General features: G+C 37.0%; 1 protein-coding gene across 1 annotated transcript in view; it reads left to right on the forward strand.

The window, feature by feature from the left end:
- The first annotated feature begins 2653 nt into the window (after positions 1-2653).
- calcrl2 (calcitonin receptor-like 2) overlaps positions 2654-19115 on the forward strand; it is a 58993-nt gene continuing 42531 nt past the window's right edge. The window contains exon 1 of the mRNA XM_038304905.1: positions 2654-2761. The gene's annotated coding sequence lies outside the window, so the exon portion shown is untranslated. The remainder of the gene's footprint in view (positions 2762-19115) is intronic.

Here is a 19115-nt window from a genome sequence, read left to right on the forward strand (position 1 = left end):
TAGCCGATAACCGATATCGATACCGATGTTAAAGCTGGACAAAAATAAGTGGTCATTGAAAATAGCAGTTTTGTTATCCATTTCTGACACTTTGAAAAATAATATACTCAAATATATTTTCATATGCTGATATCAAATAGATTTTTAAAAATGCGGTATCCATCTATTTTACTTTCAAAATCTCATGAAATGTCATTGTTCTGTTACAAACTCTGGTGATATTTTGCAAATTCTTGTGAGATTTTGTTAGTAAAATAGATCAATACCACGTCAATATATCAACATATAAAAATATGGCAAAATTTGGTGAATTTTCGGGGGATTTTGTAGCATAACGGTGACATATAGCAATATTTCATTGGTAATATGAAACACCATATCAAGAGATTGATATGGTGTTTCTAAATGGCAGTATATCAGCATATGAAGATATTGTGATATTTTAATGTATCAATATTTTTTCCCTCGTCTTTAGAAGTTTTTAAGTCTGTAAAAAACAAGTTTTTGAGGAAGAAGAAGTAGTATTTTTTTTTTTTTTTTTTTTTTTTAGATTTTAGAAACTCAGAAGCTGATCAAATATCAGGTTAAATATCGGTGGGGTGGCCGATGTCCAATATTCTGTTTTAAGGCCGATACAGGCCGATGCCGATAGGGGGCCGATTATATCATGCATCCCTAAAGCAAACTCTATACTGAGAAAAGAATACAGCAAAATAAACTGTAAAAGTTAATATGCAAGAAATGTAAGTTAAGAGTAAAAACATATTTGGTCTACTTATTTACTACTAAGTCTTTCTGCATGGAGTTTGCATGTTCTCCCTGAGCATGGGTGGGTTCTCTCCGGGTACTCTGGCTTCCTCCCGCAGTCCAAAAACATGACTGTTAGGTTACTTGTCTTCTATAAATTCTCCTAAGTGTGAGTGTGTGCGTGAATGGTTGTTTGTCCTTTTTTTTTTCTGTGTTTCCCTGCGATGGACTCGTCACCTGTCCGTGGTGGACCCCACCTCTCGCCCTGAGACAGCTGCAGGTAGGCACCAGCACCCATCGCGACCCCAACTGGGATAAAGCATGATGAAAAATGGATAAAAATATCACCTAATGATAACATTTGTTCAATCTGAAAAACTCACACGAAGAGAAAAGACAATCAGGAGAATTTTATTGATACAATTATTTTGTCTTTGGCGCTCAGACCTTGGCAGGAAACATAACACTGAATTTTGATAGATATGCGTGAACAGGAGCAAAGGATAGGGCTGTTTCCCCCAAAATGGTGGTGGAGTGGAAATGGATGAAGTTGGTCAGTCTGTAGACTGCTGGTTATCGAGACGGTCTGCTGAGCTTTATGGGGAGATCCAGTGGATTGCGGTGAGCTGATACTAGAGCTTCCCTCAGGGACCTGGAAGATGGAAGTCCAGTTGGATAACACAGGTTGAGAGAACCTTTCCATGACGAGCAAGCATGAAGCGACAGTGGAGAGGAAAAACTCCCCGTTGAGAAGAAACCTCTGGCAGAACCAGGCTCAACATGGCGGTCTTCTGCGGGACCAGTTAAGATGAGACAGGGAACGCAGTAAGAGTCCGGGACGACACTCTGATGAGGCTTTAGCTAGATGGTGGAGTAGGGGCTGGAGGTGGCTTGAAACTGTGTCATCTTAATGAAGTCACACAGAGCATCTGCCGCCTGCGCACAGGAGCAGACAAGTGCGTATCGGAGGCCTTTTAAGATTAACTTTGGATGCAGATTGGCTTTCATGGAGGTGTGGTTCAAAGCTGATTGGCTGTGTTGCATGTAGATGTAGGAAAGCAATGAGTTTCTTTAGTTGAATTTCCACCTAGGCTCCATATTTAATATGTAAGGAGTTTATCTGGCAGACAAAACTAAAACATTCAGAACAAATTCTGGTATTTTAGATACTAAGACTAAGTAAAGGAAGAAATAAAGAGTGTAAATGTAAAAAGTGAAGTGCAGTAAAATTATTCTGATAAGTACACTTTTTAAAAAGTTACTCAAGTAAATGTTACTAAATAAATCTATTTAGTTATTACCCACCTCTGATATAATACATGCTTTTTCTAGTTTACTTCTCTCTATTGTTTTTCTGTTATTATCAGGAGTTCTGTGGACATCCATCATTTGTCCCCCAAAGAGCGAAGTTATACAGTAATGACAATTTCCACATTAAACTGCAGAATTAGTGTAAATAGTGAAAAGACAAAAGGTCAATAAAAATAATGGGTGGACTAAAAATAAAACTATTAAAAATAACACATTCAAAAGCAATGCAAGGGGACACTGGTCTGAAACAGTAGATGTGATGATCGCTCTTTGAAATAAATAAAATAAGGGATATGGACTGATGGTTTAACCAGCAGATGACACTGTTTGCTCAACATCAGGCTGCAGAGCTAAACAATATAAACCCACTAATGTTGGTATCTGTCAACTCACCAAATCATCTCTTTCTGGGGAACATTACAATGCTGAATCGTTTTTTGTTATTCACCTAAAACTTTCTAAATATTTATCACCAAAAATAATTAATCACAGGTATTCATAGTACAAAATTGCGATTACTGCTCACTTTATTTTGAAAGTACAGACAGGAAAAGAGGCTCCTGTGATTCTGGTTGCCTTTACTGCTGCAGCTCAGACTATGGGCTTGGTCAGAGTTGTTAGAGAGTCAGAGTGAGACGCTTTCCAGCTCGGGTCATGCAAGCATTGGAGGAAACCAAAGTTTGACATCTCACTCAGATAAAGGGTAAGGCACAAATTATCTAATTTAGATAGACTGCTCAAACATGACTGCTTTTTGATTAAATGAAGCATCAGGTGAAATTATAGTTTACTTATGTTAAAAAAAAACAAAAGTACTAATTCAGCTCAAGGTGAAATACTTGTCTTATTTACTTTAAACAGGAAAACCAGCTTATGCATTTAACCAGAAATGATTTATATGCATAAAATAGCTTTTGCAAAATGCAACTAAATTGACTGACAATAGTTTATATATCAGGCATAATTGCATTTATTAAGTCATTAACAGTTGTAAATGTAAAATTTTCTGCTGTGTTTTAATGTAAAGAAGAAATGTAGATTGATTCAAGGGTCCTCGCTGGCTTAATGGCTACTTCTGCTGTTTCCTTTCTAAGTAACATATGATTAGAGTAGACTGGTGTCATTGTTATGATCTCGATTAATGTAAAACATTGCAGATGAATGATGGGTCCTCTGTTACTAAAAGAAGCTCAGAAAGCACCCTGGCTTGACATTTGACATCAAAGATGGCAGTGATTTGACAGAGGATCAGAGAGTTTCCTCTCATAAGTAAGTTAAAGCTATCTGCTTCTGCAACAGCAGCTTTAAATGAAGGGCTCTGATTCAATTCAGCTTCACTCGACGTCATTAACCCTAAAGCAAACCTGGAGTTTGTTGTTATAAATGTTGAAGGATCTCCTCTAGCAGTCTGTGATACAGGGGGTCTGAGAAGCCTCTGACTAAAGACACCGCAGTGCTGAATGTCAGTCTGAGGATGAGGATGCTCTGGGTTCTCTGTGATCTTTTTCATTTCAGCCTGGAAGAGTTTTATGTTTAACAATCAATAAGCAAAAACCTTAAAGTGAGATGGTCTGAAAAAGTAATGATTTATTCTGTTTTTGCTTTTTTTTGTTGCTTTTAATTGTTTTTAGGTCATCAGTCAAACTGAAAACAGTCACAGATAAAATGAAGAAGTAAGGAATTCAGTTTTCAAATAAAAAATACTTAAAAACACCTCAGCTTCATGTTAAAGAAAAAAAAAAAACATCTAACTTAATAAGTAGCACTTATTAAGCTTTAGCCATAATCGATGAGGTAAATTTTTACATCAGTATCAGGGATTTTGACCCACTGTTCTTTGCAATCCCTGAATAAACGCCTTAAAATTAGGCATTAGATTCAGACAGAAAACAGAATTCAAAAAGTCATCCAGGTCTTTCTTAAAGTCTAGGTTTTTTGGGTCATTTTAATTTAATTTATTGCATTTATTTCTTCTTCTCTACTGATTCACATTTCTGACCTTGATCACTTTGAATTGGTACTAAAGCACTAACACTAAAGCAAACAGAAGAGCTCACATCGCTCCAGTTCACATGTATTTGAACTGTTTAACTATTCTTTTAAAAAAATATATTTAAAAATCCTGACTTTAATGTTTATAGCCCTGCAGAAACAACCTCCTTCTGTATTGATAAATTGTAGCCTGCATTTCTAAATAACACTGAGGTTGAAACTAAAATCTTGTTGTTGTTCCCAAGACTTTGTATTTAACCCGAGGAGATCAATGTCTCATCTCTCCCTGCCTGTGGAGTTTCCTTTGTTATGATATTATGTTTAGTGTTCATTTACTGGAAAAAAAAAAAAAAAACAGCTTTTGGCTTTTTATTCTAACTTGTTTTTATTTATTTATATTATCTGTATTACTGATTTTACTTTTTCTCTTTTTACTCTGATTAGTATTTTAATTAATTAATTATTGTTTAAATATGATCATATTTTAATAATCTTGCTTTATTTATCTGAAGATGGGTTATACATATAAATAATCGTTCTTAAACCTAATTTAAAATATAATCTGATTGAGTTTTGATTTCTAACATTAAGTCTAATAAAATGAATAAAAATGAATGAATATGCTTGAGTGTGATAATGGTATTTAAATGCCACTGTAGATGTAGTTTGACTTAGAAAGATAGATTAAATAAAAAATAACATATTTTACATTAAATCTGAGAAATTCACAGAGGAATTACATCCAGATTCACACTAGAATCGTCTCTAAGGATCCCAGCAGCCTGGATGAGCTTCCAAAGGGTTTTCTGTTTTGCTTTTTCCCCTTAGGGAATTTGCATATTTCCTGGGTTATTTTCATACTCATCAGCAGTCACAACAACTCTACTTGCAGACTGGTTGACCAGAGCTTCAGAGATAAGATCCGGTGTTTTCTTGTCCCACTAAAATGTTAAAATGTTAAACTAAAAGAGTTTCCCTTGTAGGCATTCATAACATACGAGGTTTGTTAGGCATAAAATGCAGAAAGCTAATTTTCTTGGTGTGTATTTAGGCTGACATCATAAAAATGATGCTGCTCTGCTGAAAAGAGTAACACCAGGTCAACAGGCTGAGTCATAAAAAAATATGAATTCTTTGTTTCTATTCATGAATCATTAAAAATCTGAATGTGGAGGTAAGACCTCGGTTAATATCACATTACTGTGGACGGTCAACAGTTTGACTTTGGCAGTGATCTTCTAATTGGTCCAAATCTGTTTATATCCCTGCTGAAAAGTTTTGATCTGGCAGGTTTCTGTTAGTATTCCTAGTCTTATCAAGAGTAAATGTGTTATTCTAAATACACATATCACAGAGGCGCTACACAGTCTGAACTGCTACTTATTCTTTCCTTTGTTGTTTATGGGGATGATGCTGGTGGTATATGCAGGTGCAGATTTAGGAAATTTGGGGCCCTAGGCAAAGACAGGCAGGGGGCACTCTGAATTAAGAAGACAACACATAAAACAGCCCCATTATACAGATTCAGACATTTTAATAGAATAGGCATACATTATTTGTTCTACGTTTTTGTCCCTCACTTCCTTTTTCTTGTTGTTTTCCTCTCTATGCTTTGTACTCAGCTGACTTTTCATGCTGTCTCAAAAGGAATAAAACTTTTTTCCAGTGGATAAGCACATAGCTGATTGCTCCTTCCTGTGTTTCCAAAAAGGCGACGGCAAAAGTAAATAACACGTCCTTCTCTTTACTGTAGAGAAGCCATGATTTGCTTACCTGTTCTCCGTTTTTCATTTCGATGAAATAATAACTGCATGTATCATGACAGCAGACTAGATAGAGTTCGCTCACTTTATATGTTGTTGCCAAAGTCTCCAGTTGCAGAACAAAGTGCTAGAGGAGTCTAAAAAGTCGCTAAATATAGCGCTAAGTTGGCAACACTGCTCCTCATATCGATAGTTTTCAAATGGTTTGCTGCTGTCTGGACCTTTCTGAACATGTGTAGCAAATGGACTGATCCAATGTGTGGTGGTGGTGGTGGGGGGGGATATACTCTACATATATAATATACTATTAAGTGAATATTGTCATGAACCGAGGACAGATGGACCCAGTATTCAGGAGAGACAGTCAGTAGGAAAGTTCAAAAGATTTATTAAAATAAAGACAAAACAAAAGTGGAGCTGTGGCTCGCGGACACTGCAGGCGGGGGGGCGGGGTACCGCCCGATCTCAGACATTCTAGGGAGGAAACACAGGTAAGTGACCACGATAAACTGATGTATGATTATCTGGGTTGGTCACTTACCTGGTTTAACAGTCCAGACCACGAGTGTCCCCAGTGCTGCAGTCCCAGAGGTTATGCTGGAAGCTGATCCTGGTGAGGGATCCAGAACAGACAGGAACAGGCAGGATCCAGATCAGGCAGGAACAGAGACAGGTGGCAGGATCCAGACTTCCAGACATGCACAGGCTTCCAGGAGGGTTCAGAGTCTTACTGGGACCAGAAGCATGACCAGGTGGTCACGCACAGGAGCAGACAGGATCAGGTGCAGACAGGCAGGCACAGTGGAAGAGGGTAGCCGAGACAGGACGTAGGAATCGGAACTTGAAGCTGGACTTTAAACTGGTCCCCACCCTGAAGCCAGGCTTACTTTGATAAAAAGTGAACCTCCCCCCATAATGAGCCAAAAACCCAGAGGACTCCGTGGGGGAGGAACAGTGGACGATCAGGAGACCAGACAAACACAAAAACCTTCTATCCACTGGCAGCTAGGATCCAGGACATGAACCAAATAAAACTGGACAGACTAACAAAAAGACAAGCAATGATCTGGCACTGAATGCTCAGGCTGAACTGAATATAAACCACAGGAAACAGGTGAGAGGAATAAATTATGATTGAGGCAGGGAAGGAAGAGGGCAGGTGAGAGGAATTATTAATTAAGGGAGAGCAAACAGGCCAGATCATGACAGAATATACTCTAATATATACATTAGAAGCATTCTGATGGCACTTTAGGTAATGGATTTTTAACAGAAACATAATTCATGTGCAGAGATATGAAATAGCTGTATGTAAGCAGAGTTTTATGGGCCCCCCAGGAACTTGGGGAATACTAGGCAACTGCCTAGTATTGCTTAATGGTAAATCCCCCCCCATGGGTATAGGCTCCACTAAATCCCACATGCATGTTAAAGAAATTGTAATAAAAGCATTTTAATAGAGCACATTAACCACATCATATGGTTTTTAAATCATTAGATTTCTTTGGAATACAAGCTTTGCATTGGGCACTACTGGAATGGCTAAAAGAGGAAATATAAAATGATGGTACTGGCCTTGTGGGTAGTGCATTGGGCCTGGGTTCCAGAGCTTCTGAGTTTGAACCCCACTCCCACAGACTGCCACTCTGGGTCCCTGAGTAAGAACCTTAGACCCCACACTGCTCCCCGGGTTCCGCACAATGGCGGCCCACTGCTCCACAACGGTTGAATTTTGTTGCTTTGTACTTGCGACATTGTTATGATAATAAAGTTGAATTCTATTCTATTCTCAATAAGCACAGTTCATCCTTTTCCTATTCACTTAACTGTTATGCAAAGGGTGGTTAATCATGCAAAGCTCCAATAAGATACATTCAAAATTGTGCTTTAAAAAAACCCAGTGTGGACAAATTAAAATGATGAGAATGCACGTCTAGCTGATATTAAAAACGATTATTTTTGTTGCCTTTTAAGATATAAAACAATTTCTGACTAATTAATTATTCTCTCCTCTCTTTTTTATACCAATGTCATCAAACCTTCAAAGCATTTTTTTTTTCTACCCAGCACCAGCCAGTTCCTGTTTAGGTCTCATGTTGGAGACGTTGGAGTAGCTAAGCGTAGCTTGACTTTAAAACACCTCCCAGTTTTTCCTGGATGCTACAGTCTGACTCCACATTTGCGCGTGGGAAACTTCCACCCCCTGACCCCTAACCCAACCAGTGTCCCTTTGACTGGAACAGCCTGCTCTTGCCAGGAAGCTATCAGTGTATTAATAGGTGTTTTGGCCACCGCTTTGGTCCCCCCCCCCCGATTTGCTGTCCAGTTTTCATAACACGAGCACTAACCTCCCCTCCCCCCAGAGGTTGTGAGAGAACCTTTGCTTATTTTAGTCTCAGTGGTAGATAGCTGGCACGTGGAGTTGCATTCTGCATGCAAATAACAGTTGCAGGGGTGCAGACATTGTAGCTGGATCTGCAGACTCATATCGATTAATTCAGCATGGTAGAAAAATCATTTTTAACATCTAAAATATGAATGCAGGAGTTAATGTAAAAAGTTTTAAGGATATTAAACATGCAAAAGACGTTAAAAGCAAAAGTCCGTATGGTTTATATTTCATCCTATTTCATTGCAATTCAAGAGAAGGAGAGGTTTGCAGTTTATGCTTGGAGAGAATAAATAAAACAGCTCAGACAGATAGATAAAACACACATTCAGAGTTATCAGTAGCTGTGATGATGTGGAGGTGAAGCATATCAGTGAGCTGTGTCAGACGTTGTTTCTGCTCTCTGTATTTAAAGCTACAGTGTGTAATAATTACAGGGATATACAGTCAGAAATGTAATATATTATACATAACTATGTTATGTATCATCATCTATGAGCTCAGCCTCTTAACCTTAATATTTGCGTTGCCTTAGAATTCGTTATTTATAATTACATAGGAGCGGGTCTCGCAGCCATGGAGGCAGACATCTTTGCACTACGGCAGCGCAGAGCCAACAAACTAGCGATTGCGAGATCGCCCATTACGCTCGAAAGTAACTACGGCAAGTTGAGGGAGAAGCGGTGGGTGGGAGATGTTCATGTTGCTGCGGTCTGCAGTCTGAACATTAGATGTCGCTGAAAATTACACACTGTAGCTTTAATAAAAGGCACTGCTTAAGGCTGCAACATTTACCATCCTAATAAAGTGCATTTTTCCCTTCTTTATATGAACCTTCTGGGATTTTGCAGATAAAAGCTAAGCTTTCAATTTGATAAAAAAAAAAAAAAAAAAAAAATCCAACTGTTTTTCCAAACCTGCTGATCTCTTTTAAACAAAAAATAAATAACATTGCTAAAGCATTGCTATAAGATAAAAGTACTGGATGCATCTATGAAAAGATAAAGTCAGTGATTAGTCACAAATGGACAGCTTAGTTGCCATAAATCCCAGGTTTGCCGACAGCCTGCTCTCTTGGGTGATTTATAGGATCAGAGAGTGTTGAGAGACCACTTTTCAGCAAAGCAAGACCAGAAGTGGTAGGAATTATACATCAGGGAGAAGAAGATGTGCTATCATTATGCACTCTACAAAATGGACCCGGTTTAAATGCCTAAAAGCATAAAAACCTATAAGCTTTAGATGTTTGATGTAGGATTTTTCTAAGATTATTCTTAATTAATCAAAATCCTGCATTCTTGTTGACAGGTCAGCTTTGCTGAATGTAGATTTACTCTTCACCATAAACCTTAAGTTGATTTAAGATCAAGGCTTTTTGAGTTGTCCCCTTTAGTTTCTTTGCTCAGTGCACATCATCCCCACATATACAGTATATTGTTGCATTTGTTCCAGAGGTTCCAGCTGCTATCCTTCATATGACAGCTACTCCACATCATCAGTGATTTTGGAAACTTGCATTTGTTTGTTTTCTCATGAAGTATGCTTAAACAGCTGTTTAACATCATCTTATTAGATGATATTAGATGATTATGAAAAAAGAACATTTAGTCTAAATGGGACGTGCATATCCAGGATAACACCTGAATATGCATGTCCCATTAAGACTAAAGATTGTTGTTCTTTTTTTTTTTTCTTCTCCTCTTTTGGCTTCTTGGCTTTAGGCATGACAAGGAAATGTGAGTTTATTTATACAGGCACGTTTTAGAAGCAAAGTCATTTAAAGTGTACATAAAGAAAGAAAAATAAGTAGTAAAGATGAAATGAAAGTGCAGTTTAAGGGTGAATGAATTATTAATGAACACCGGTAATTAGAGAATAAGAATTAATAATTGATGAATAATGAATAATAGTTAATGATAAAATGATTGATAAGAAAATGAAAGGCAAGTGTGTTTACTAACTTAAATAAGATAATACAGTCAAAGGGCACTCTATATTTTTTAAATCTTGATTTAAAGATGCTTCACTTTTGCAGTTTTGTGTTTATTCCAGATTAGTGGAGCACAGAAACTAAAAGCTGCTTCTCCATGTTTGATTCTCTGAATGAAGAGCAGATTTAAGTCAGAAGACCTATACGAAGTCTGGGTGGTTGATATGTACACTGACAACACCTGTTCTCTAAAAAAGAGGGAGCCAGTTTAAGGACAACATGCTCTACTTTCTCAGTGCTAGTGAGGACGCAGGCAGCAGCATTCTGGATTAAACAGCTCTCTGATTGAATTCAATCTCTGATACCTTCTTTGTCCACTTGGACTTTTTCCTTTAGAACCTACCAATGTTGTTTATGTTATTTTTTTCCCCCCATCAATTTTATGTTACGCTTATCCCAGCTGGGGTCCTGAGGGGAACTGGTGTCAATGTCCAGCTGTCTATGGGCGAGAGCCGGGGTCCACCCTGGACAGGTGGCAAGTCCATCGCAGGGCAACACAGAGACACTTTACACTTTTTTTTACACTGTGGTGTGCTGGGGGGGGGCAGCACATCTAAGAAGGACACCTCCAGGCTGGATAAACTGATCAGGCGGGCCGGCTCTGTGGTCGGCATGAAACTGGACTCACTGGTGACGGTAGCAGAGAGGAGGACACTGGACAAACTGCTGGACATTATTGACAATGTCAGTCATCCCCTGCACACCGTCATCAGCAACCAGAGGAGCCTGTTCAGTGGGAGGCTGCTCCTTCCCAAATGTAGGACCAACAGACTCAGGAACTCCTTTGTCCCTCATGCCATCAGGCTCTATAACTCCTCTCTGGGGGGGGAGTAGGAAATAGGGTTAAGAGAACAGAAGTGAAGGAGTTGTAGTTACTTGCTGTGGTTTTTATAATCTGGACACTCTTTTTTCTCAACCATTCAAGTGCAATACACTACATAACTGTTAATTTAAGTCATTGTTTTTTCTATAGCCCTCTGTATTTATTTGTCTATCCTCATCCCCCGATATTATCTTCCTACACCTTATTTAATTGATTTTATTTTTCTATTGTATATACTGTGTCTAAACATCCTCTATTTTCTTGTATGTGCAATTTTTCCTGCTACTGGAAATACAATTTCCCGAAGGGAGTAATCCCAAGGGATTAATAAAGTCAAGTCTAAGTCTAAGACAAACAGGATAAACAACCATTCACACACACTCACACCTAAGGACAACATAAAGAAGACAATTAACCTAACAGTCATGTTTTTGGACAGTGGGAGGAAGCCGGAGTACCCAGGGAGAACCCATGCATGCACAGGGAGAAAACTCCACGCAGAAAGACCCCAGGTCAGGAATGGAACCTGGAACCATCTTGCTGCAAGGCATCAGTGCTACCCACTGCTCCACAGAGCAGCCTTTTGTGTATGTTTCAAATTTTAATCCAGCCAGCATATTCGCCACACTCCATGCTGATTTATTCCCTTGAATCAGTTTTATAATTCACCTTTTTCATCGTTAGACCACCTTTAAAGTCTTTACCTGCCCGGAAACTTTAGGACTAATCATGTTTCTGAATCCTCTCAGCTGTAAGACCTCTATGACATAAATTTAACAATGGCCAGTAGTCGTAAACTGTGCTTTCTGCTGACGTCTACATGCTGCACAGATTGTGTATAGAAATCAGACAGGCTGTGTGGTTCAGCAGACAGCTCAGAAGGCTATAGGTCTAGCACATTTAGCTGCATTAATGGATGCATGATATAAAAATGTTAAAACAGAGTGATCGCATTTATTATTTCCTCTATTCAATTAATTATCAGCATTTAATCATTTTGGGGTGGGTTCTAAAAATCGAGAAACTTCCATTTTTGTAAAGAAGTGCGTTGGTTGTTAAATTTAGCCACACAGTAAAATAGCCAACTGTGCTTCACTGGAAGTCATTTAAATTGCAGAGTGCATTCAAAGCATTTGAACAAAGAAAGTGAAACCCACAGTTTTTTTGTTTTGTTTTGTTTTTACATAATCTGGGCTTGGATTCGTAGTTGTTTTACATACTAAGAATGTAGAAATCAACCTCTCCGATGTAAACGAATAATTAAATACAAATATTTGTAAAACAAAGGGAATCAGTTGTATTGTAATAACCCTACAGAAAACGGTTTACACACTCTGTTATGTGTATCGTAGTGTTTTGACTTTAGGTTAATTTACAGTCTGGTATTAAAGGGCTAAACAACAGGAACAGGCAGCCTGTTTCAGAGAAAATACCTCATGCTAATCTACTTACTTGAGCCATGTCGACTGGCACACAAATTAAAGGAGACGTCTGTCAAGAATTTTTAACTAGGTGGTTTTTTAATTAAAGACCATAAATAAGATATTTTTTTATCTCATTAATTAAAAATTAAAGCTTACAAAAAGGGTTAATTGTACGGGGGAAGAGACAACTTTAATCTCAAACAGATATGCTGTTTTATTTTTAATCTGCTCTCTAAAATATGCTGGGTTAAAAAAACAAACCAAGTTGGATTAGTTTGATGTACCAATATTATTTAGTATTTATCAGACTTTATTTTATTGTTTTGATTATTTAATGAAGATGATCAATGTTAACTTTTAGTCTATAGATACATTTTAAATCTTTATAATGTGAGAAACCAAATCTGGAAAAGAAAGATCAGCTTATGAAAATAACTAAACTAGCAATTTGATGTAAAAAAAAAAAAAATGCTTTTTTTTTGTTGAGGACTTTTACATCATGGACTAGATAATAATGGTACACTATTGTGCGTCCTGTCTACTGTATCAGAGTAGAATAGTTGGTGCTTTAAAATACACTTTAAACTTTTAAGTCAACTCTAACTGAACAGATTACTAAACTTCAACCCCTGGATGCTTTTATAGTTTTTACTAGAACAGACCAGGTATTGGCTGATCACTCTTCTCAAGATACAATATACCCTGGATTAAAAAAAGCAATAGTTTAAAACTTACATTTTTGTTTAAAGTCTTTTTAATGGATCGAAAATCTTTATATTACCACAATCTGATCTTTTTTAGTTATCTCTTTTGATGGTATAGGGGCTTTTATTTGAAAGTCACCTTATAGGAAACTTGGGAAGATCAACAGGCCAGCACTCAAACCTGCAGGAGCCATGCTAAGATCATGGGGTCATTCCCTTTAGTCCCCTGGCACCGCTGAACCCAGGGATAATCGTCATTATTTATCAAAGCTACAGATGTGACTTAGACATCTTACAAAGTGAAGCATCATAAACTTACACTGCGAACATTAAAATAAGGATTGTTAATATATAATATGTATATAATGCACATCCCTCCCTCTGTTTTCCTCCTTCCCCATTTGCAACCCCCTGTATAGACATAACAAGAAACAATACTTCACAGGAAACACAGGAAATGTGATGATAACTCAGAAGGAAAAAAAAAACAAAACAAAAAAACTTACTTCTTGAAATGGGCTTTTTTTTTCCAGCCCTGAGACAGCAATAATAATAACTTATAGATGTATGAAAAATATATTCATACTCAGTGAGTGTTTGCCTTCTCATTGGCCTAATGCTGTTCTGCACCAGAAGGTGTTGTGTAACATGGAAGAACATATTAATTCCACCAAAATTCCTTCATCTTATATTTTTATTAATGTATTCTCTTTCGGTTTTACCTTGAAATTATTACTTTAAAGATCAATAATCTGTATAATAGTTTTGGGAAAGTTTAGTTTTACTTTTGCGGTTATAACCTGTGACATCACTTCCTCCTTCCTCACACTGTTCATTTCATCAATGGAAGAAGGTGGCTTGATGTCGGCTGGATGTTTTTATTTGCTGCTAAACAGCTTTGTTTCACTCTTTTCAGAATAAACTCACCATTTATTGGCTGACTTGGAGTGACTGAACGGTGCATTATTACGCAACGCAGAGGCCGGTTACAGTTGCATTTAATTTCCACTTATGATTAATAAAGTCTTTTTGGATTGAATTTTACAAATGCGAATAACTTGATTAATTTTTCACTAATGCATCTTCATAAGATGTTTAAAAAATAAATTCCCTTGCAGATTTTAAGGTCTTCATCCAAGGCAAGAAAATGTTTACAGTATGATTAGTTTTCCTGTTGCATCACATGAGAGTGAGAGTCATTTTCAAGCACTCCGTCCATAAAACATTTCTCCTTTCCTTCACATCTTTACATCTGGGCTACTGTTCAGCAGGAGTGGAGGTATTTTTTTAATGAGGTCTATGATGTAAAATAGTAGACTAATATCTACAATCAAATCCTATTTAATGCACAATTATCCTCCTAGCTGCTTGAGTTGGAAGCCAAAATAGATTAGTGTAAAATTGGACCTTGATATGTGGACAAACATACATGCTTGCCAACACTGGGTTTTGAAGAATACCGGTAGGTATATTTTTTCTTTCATCAGTGTATAAGCCCACTGGGGTAGTTATATGTAATTTAATGTATTTAAAACCTGGTGAAGGATCCTTATTCAGATTTTTAAAAAATTTTGTTTGACATTCAATGAATGACTTTTGAGACAATGAAAAAAAAGCTGTTTTAATGTTGAAATGAGAACAAGAAGGCTGAATAACAAGGCAGTTACACTGTATAGTGGTCTGGATCCGGACCCACCTGCTGGCTAATCTGGACCCAAACTGATTTAAAACATTTATAAATTACTGCATGTTGTCCGACGACAGTTTCTAACTTCACTTGCGTCACTGTTTGTGCAGTAAAGCCTTCCAGAGCGACCAGGACCAGGTTGCACGTAATACAAGTTAGCCAATGAGCTGCTGTCAGTCCAGGCTGCTGCTGCGAGCTACTGTTAGAAAACAGCAGGCAAACCTGTGGCAGGCGATGGGAAAGAAGGAGAAAACAATGAGAAAAAGTGAAAGAAAGTGTGGACTGCTGGAAGAACTGTGGTGAACTGGTGAAAGAAAAGTGAAATGGTGCTCAAAGATGACCCTGAATATTTAGAGTATGTTTGGCTCAACCTGCTGCTGTGAAGCAGGATTCTCCACCATGAACAGAATCAAAAATAAATATGGATCCAGGCTCAAAATTAGCACCTTGATATGTTCTTTAGAATGGCTTTGTCACCATTCGAACCCAGGTTTAAAGCCTTGCAGGGCAGAATAAAGCCCACTGCTCTCATTAAGCCAAAAAAAAGAAAAAAAGATAACAAACGGTTAGTTCAGGTGTTTTATAAAATATGTGAATCAGGAAATAGTCTATATACCAAACCGAACGATTGTTGTTCTCTACTTCATAAAACACTTTAGAAAGAAATTTCAATTTCTTTTTTTTCTTTTTTTTTTATTTAAAAATTCAATGTATAACATGGATGCAAAAACACCTCAGTTTATTTCAGTTTTAAATTGTGTTTAAGTAACAGATTAAAATGTCTCCTGACCTTTACTGGTTGATGATTTTCTTTATTGGGACGCTGCTTATTTTTAATTGGTTAACCCTGCTGTATAGCATTTAGTATGCAGTATTGCAGATCAAATTAAAAAGGCAGGGCAAGTTCAGTTGTATAACACAGTTCATTACCAGATAATTAAATGTGCTTAACATTAATTAAACAATAAAATAGAAGAAAAATGAAAGCAAGATAAAAAAATGATTAAAGCAGGTAGTTAAATGCATAAAGCAACTGGAACACAAATTTAAACTAATAATATCCCAGTTAAAGGTTGAACAGTCATAGGCAGTTCTAAACTAATAGGTTTTTATCTTAGGATTTGTTGGCTTTTGCCATTAATTGAAGTGGCTGACAGCTGTCTGCCCTCATGTCGCCCTTTTCTTATATTTAAGTCACTTGCGAGATTTGCTTTCTTTTCAAACAGAAATTCTGGTATTCTACCAGCCTTTTGGATTTTATTATTTTGTTTTTGTTATGTTATTTGAAAATCATTTTGCAACTTGCGTCGTATATTATATCAAGTAAAATACTCTCAACATGCAAAGATAAAAAGTTTTTAAAAATCTAACTTGTGTTATTGTTCTTCAATTATAAATAATTGAAGAACAATACACAAACATATTATCAAACATATTATCATCCTATTATACCAGAACTCTGCAGTCAGAAATGGGATGGAAGCAGCAAAATGCAGAAGATAAGCATTAGACATGGAGCAACTGAATCAAGGAGTATTTCTAATGGCGTTTCATTAATTATAGATACTGTACATAGGTGAGTGCAGGGATGGGTAGCAAGTGTGAAAGACCAGGAAACAGAGGCAGTGACTTAAAGGCGAGTTAAGATTTTTTTTATTTTGATGTTTTGATTGTATTCTTACCTTTTTTGTGCTTTTAAAAGTTGCCTTAATTCAGTTTTTGACATGTGCTCATGATTGTTAGATGTTTTTTTTTGTTTTTTTTTTAGTGTCATGCTGTGATGTTTATTCATATTGAGTTATTCCTGTGAGCTCTGTCTGTATGTGGTTTATCACAAAGCATTGCAATTTGCTCAAGGACTTGGCAAAGTTTTCAGGTTGAATCTCTGACACAACCAGGATTTAAACTCAGGACCCCGATGTTAGAAACCAAGCCTTAAACCGCTCCACCACAAAGGGACTGAATGTAGGACGTGTTTATGTAGTTAGAGTGATTTATTGTTTGAATGGCGGTGAGGTAGAAATCTGTATCACTGGAGCAGACTTGAGGTAGATAAATAAAAAGGAAATTTTAATGGAAAACAAGTCAGAGTATGCCGACTCCCCCCAAAAATAAAAAAATGATTAAATAATCATTGCTTTGCAGGCCTTACTAAAGACCAACAGTCAATGGAAACGGATGGCGAGGAGCTGGCAAATAAAATGTAGAGACAATTGTTATATATTTTTGATATATTTACAATATATTGCAGTGATGAAGAGCTTTTAAGGAGTTTTTGTTTTTTTAGAAACAGAAAGTAAAATGCTATAATAACTAAAAGCAAATGCAGAGTAACTATTGTGCCACATGCACATACATCGGATAAACATCTGCTATCCTATACTGCAGGTTTCTAAATGTGGTAAAGTTAATTGAGCAACTAATACTTTTATAACTTAGTATCCTTAAAAACCATCTTTAAATAAACTCTGTCCCCCAGAGTGTGTATCTCAAATCTCCATGTTGGCTCCATCTTCCTAGCATGAAAGTTTTTTCTCATTGTTCCTTTGTATGTATGTAACAATGGCTTATTTTTAACTGGCTGGACTCTTTAGAAGTGGAGCTGAGAAAAGGCAGGAAGTGCTTGCAAGAGAAAATAATAGTGTTCTTCTCAACCTTCGTCCTTCCTCTGTCTTTCCTCCCATAAGGACACGGTGTGGTTTGATATTCTGTTAATGGCCGGATTAAAATAAGACATGTGAAAATAATTTTCTTCTAGATACAGACAGTAAAAAAAACACGGAAGGACAAATATACACATGTTAAAATGCCTATAGGCTATTAATGCAAAATAATTTTTTTTCTGCTTTTATTGTCATTACACTGTCACAAGTACAGAGCAACGAAAATAACTCTTTGCATTTATCCCATTAAACCATCACCTTGGGGATGCGCTAAACGCCTGGGGAGCAGTGTGGGGTTAAGGGAGCCAGGGTGGCAGTGGGGCTTTAACTCAGAACCTCTGGATTCCAAGCACATTGCCCTAACCAGGGGTAACCAGTTAAAAATCAGCGGAGTTCAAATAAAGAAAATCAACAATCAGTAAAGGTCAGGAGACATTTTTAATTATAATCTGTTACTTTAAGTGTGAAATGCCTCCTGCTGTAAACGTGTGTCCATTTGTGTCTCTGTGTCTGTAAAACCCAAAACATCAAGCTGATTTGCATTTAGATTTAAAACCAACAACCTTGTTTTTTTGACTTTGAAAGAAATAATTAACTTGTGTCTTATTCACATTTAACTTCATGCGAAAAATGATTATATTAATAATGAATATTTCAACTAATCAATCCCTCGTGTTGGAAGGCCTCCTTACCATCACCCTAATTCTCAGCTCCCTCCAGAGATTACTTTTAGTCAGAATAAAGATGTTTGTTAGATCCTCCACCAGATGTATGAATATTTTTCATCATTTTAATACTTTAATCTTGTTTGTTTCTGTATATGTGCCGAAACGTGAAGATATCAGTAGTTAAAGCAAGAGCAGAACCGCTGGGATTTAACATGGCATTCATTATGTTTTTCTACAAGAAGAATGAAATTAACAAGCAGCATTACCATATAGCAACTGAAATAACAGATTCATCCGTCCTTGGCTTAATCTCCAACCTTGTTGCTTCCTTTGGTTTTCCAGTTTGTTTCTGGGTTTTTATCTTATCTCTGTCGAACACTCCCGTCTGCCAAACACCATTCTGTAATTGTTCATCTGAGAACTGTTTGCTCTAGTTATCTTAAAAGGAACATACTTTTATTATGCAGTCGTCTTTTCCATCTGTAGTCGACCGCAACATAAGAAGTATCCCTGACAGCTGTGAAGCCCGATAGCATTTACTTACAGATTTTGTTTTGTTTCGTCTCTTAAACAAACCTGTGTTAGAGTTTTTTTATGCTAGGAGCGATTATTTCATCATTTGCTGCAGCAAGAATTAAATTAACCCTGTCTTTACCTGCTGCCTTTCCCCTAAGTCCAGATACGTTGGAGTTATGTTTTTAATTTATTGTAAAGAGATATTATATTAAACATTTCTAGGGTTGAAATGAAACTGTGTTTTAAGTCACGGGAAAGGGAAACCACATCCTTCTTCCATTGTACTGTTTTATGGAAAAGGGTAAAGATGACTGGCCTAAAGCTAAGCAATGAAAATATTTAAATGTATTAAAAACTAAGAACATCCTTGATCCTTTTGTTGGATTTAAAATGGAACTTGAAACAGATACTTAGTGGTAAAAAGACAAACAACTAATT

The sequence above is a fragment of the Cyprinodon tularosa genome, unplaced genomic scaffold (genome assembly GCF_016077235.1).
Source record: "Cyprinodon tularosa strain WSP-4 unplaced genomic scaffold, ASM1607723v1 ctg547, whole genome shotgun sequence".
NCBI lineage: Eukaryota > Metazoa > Chordata > Actinopteri > Cyprinodontiformes > Cyprinodontidae > Cyprinodon > Cyprinodon tularosa.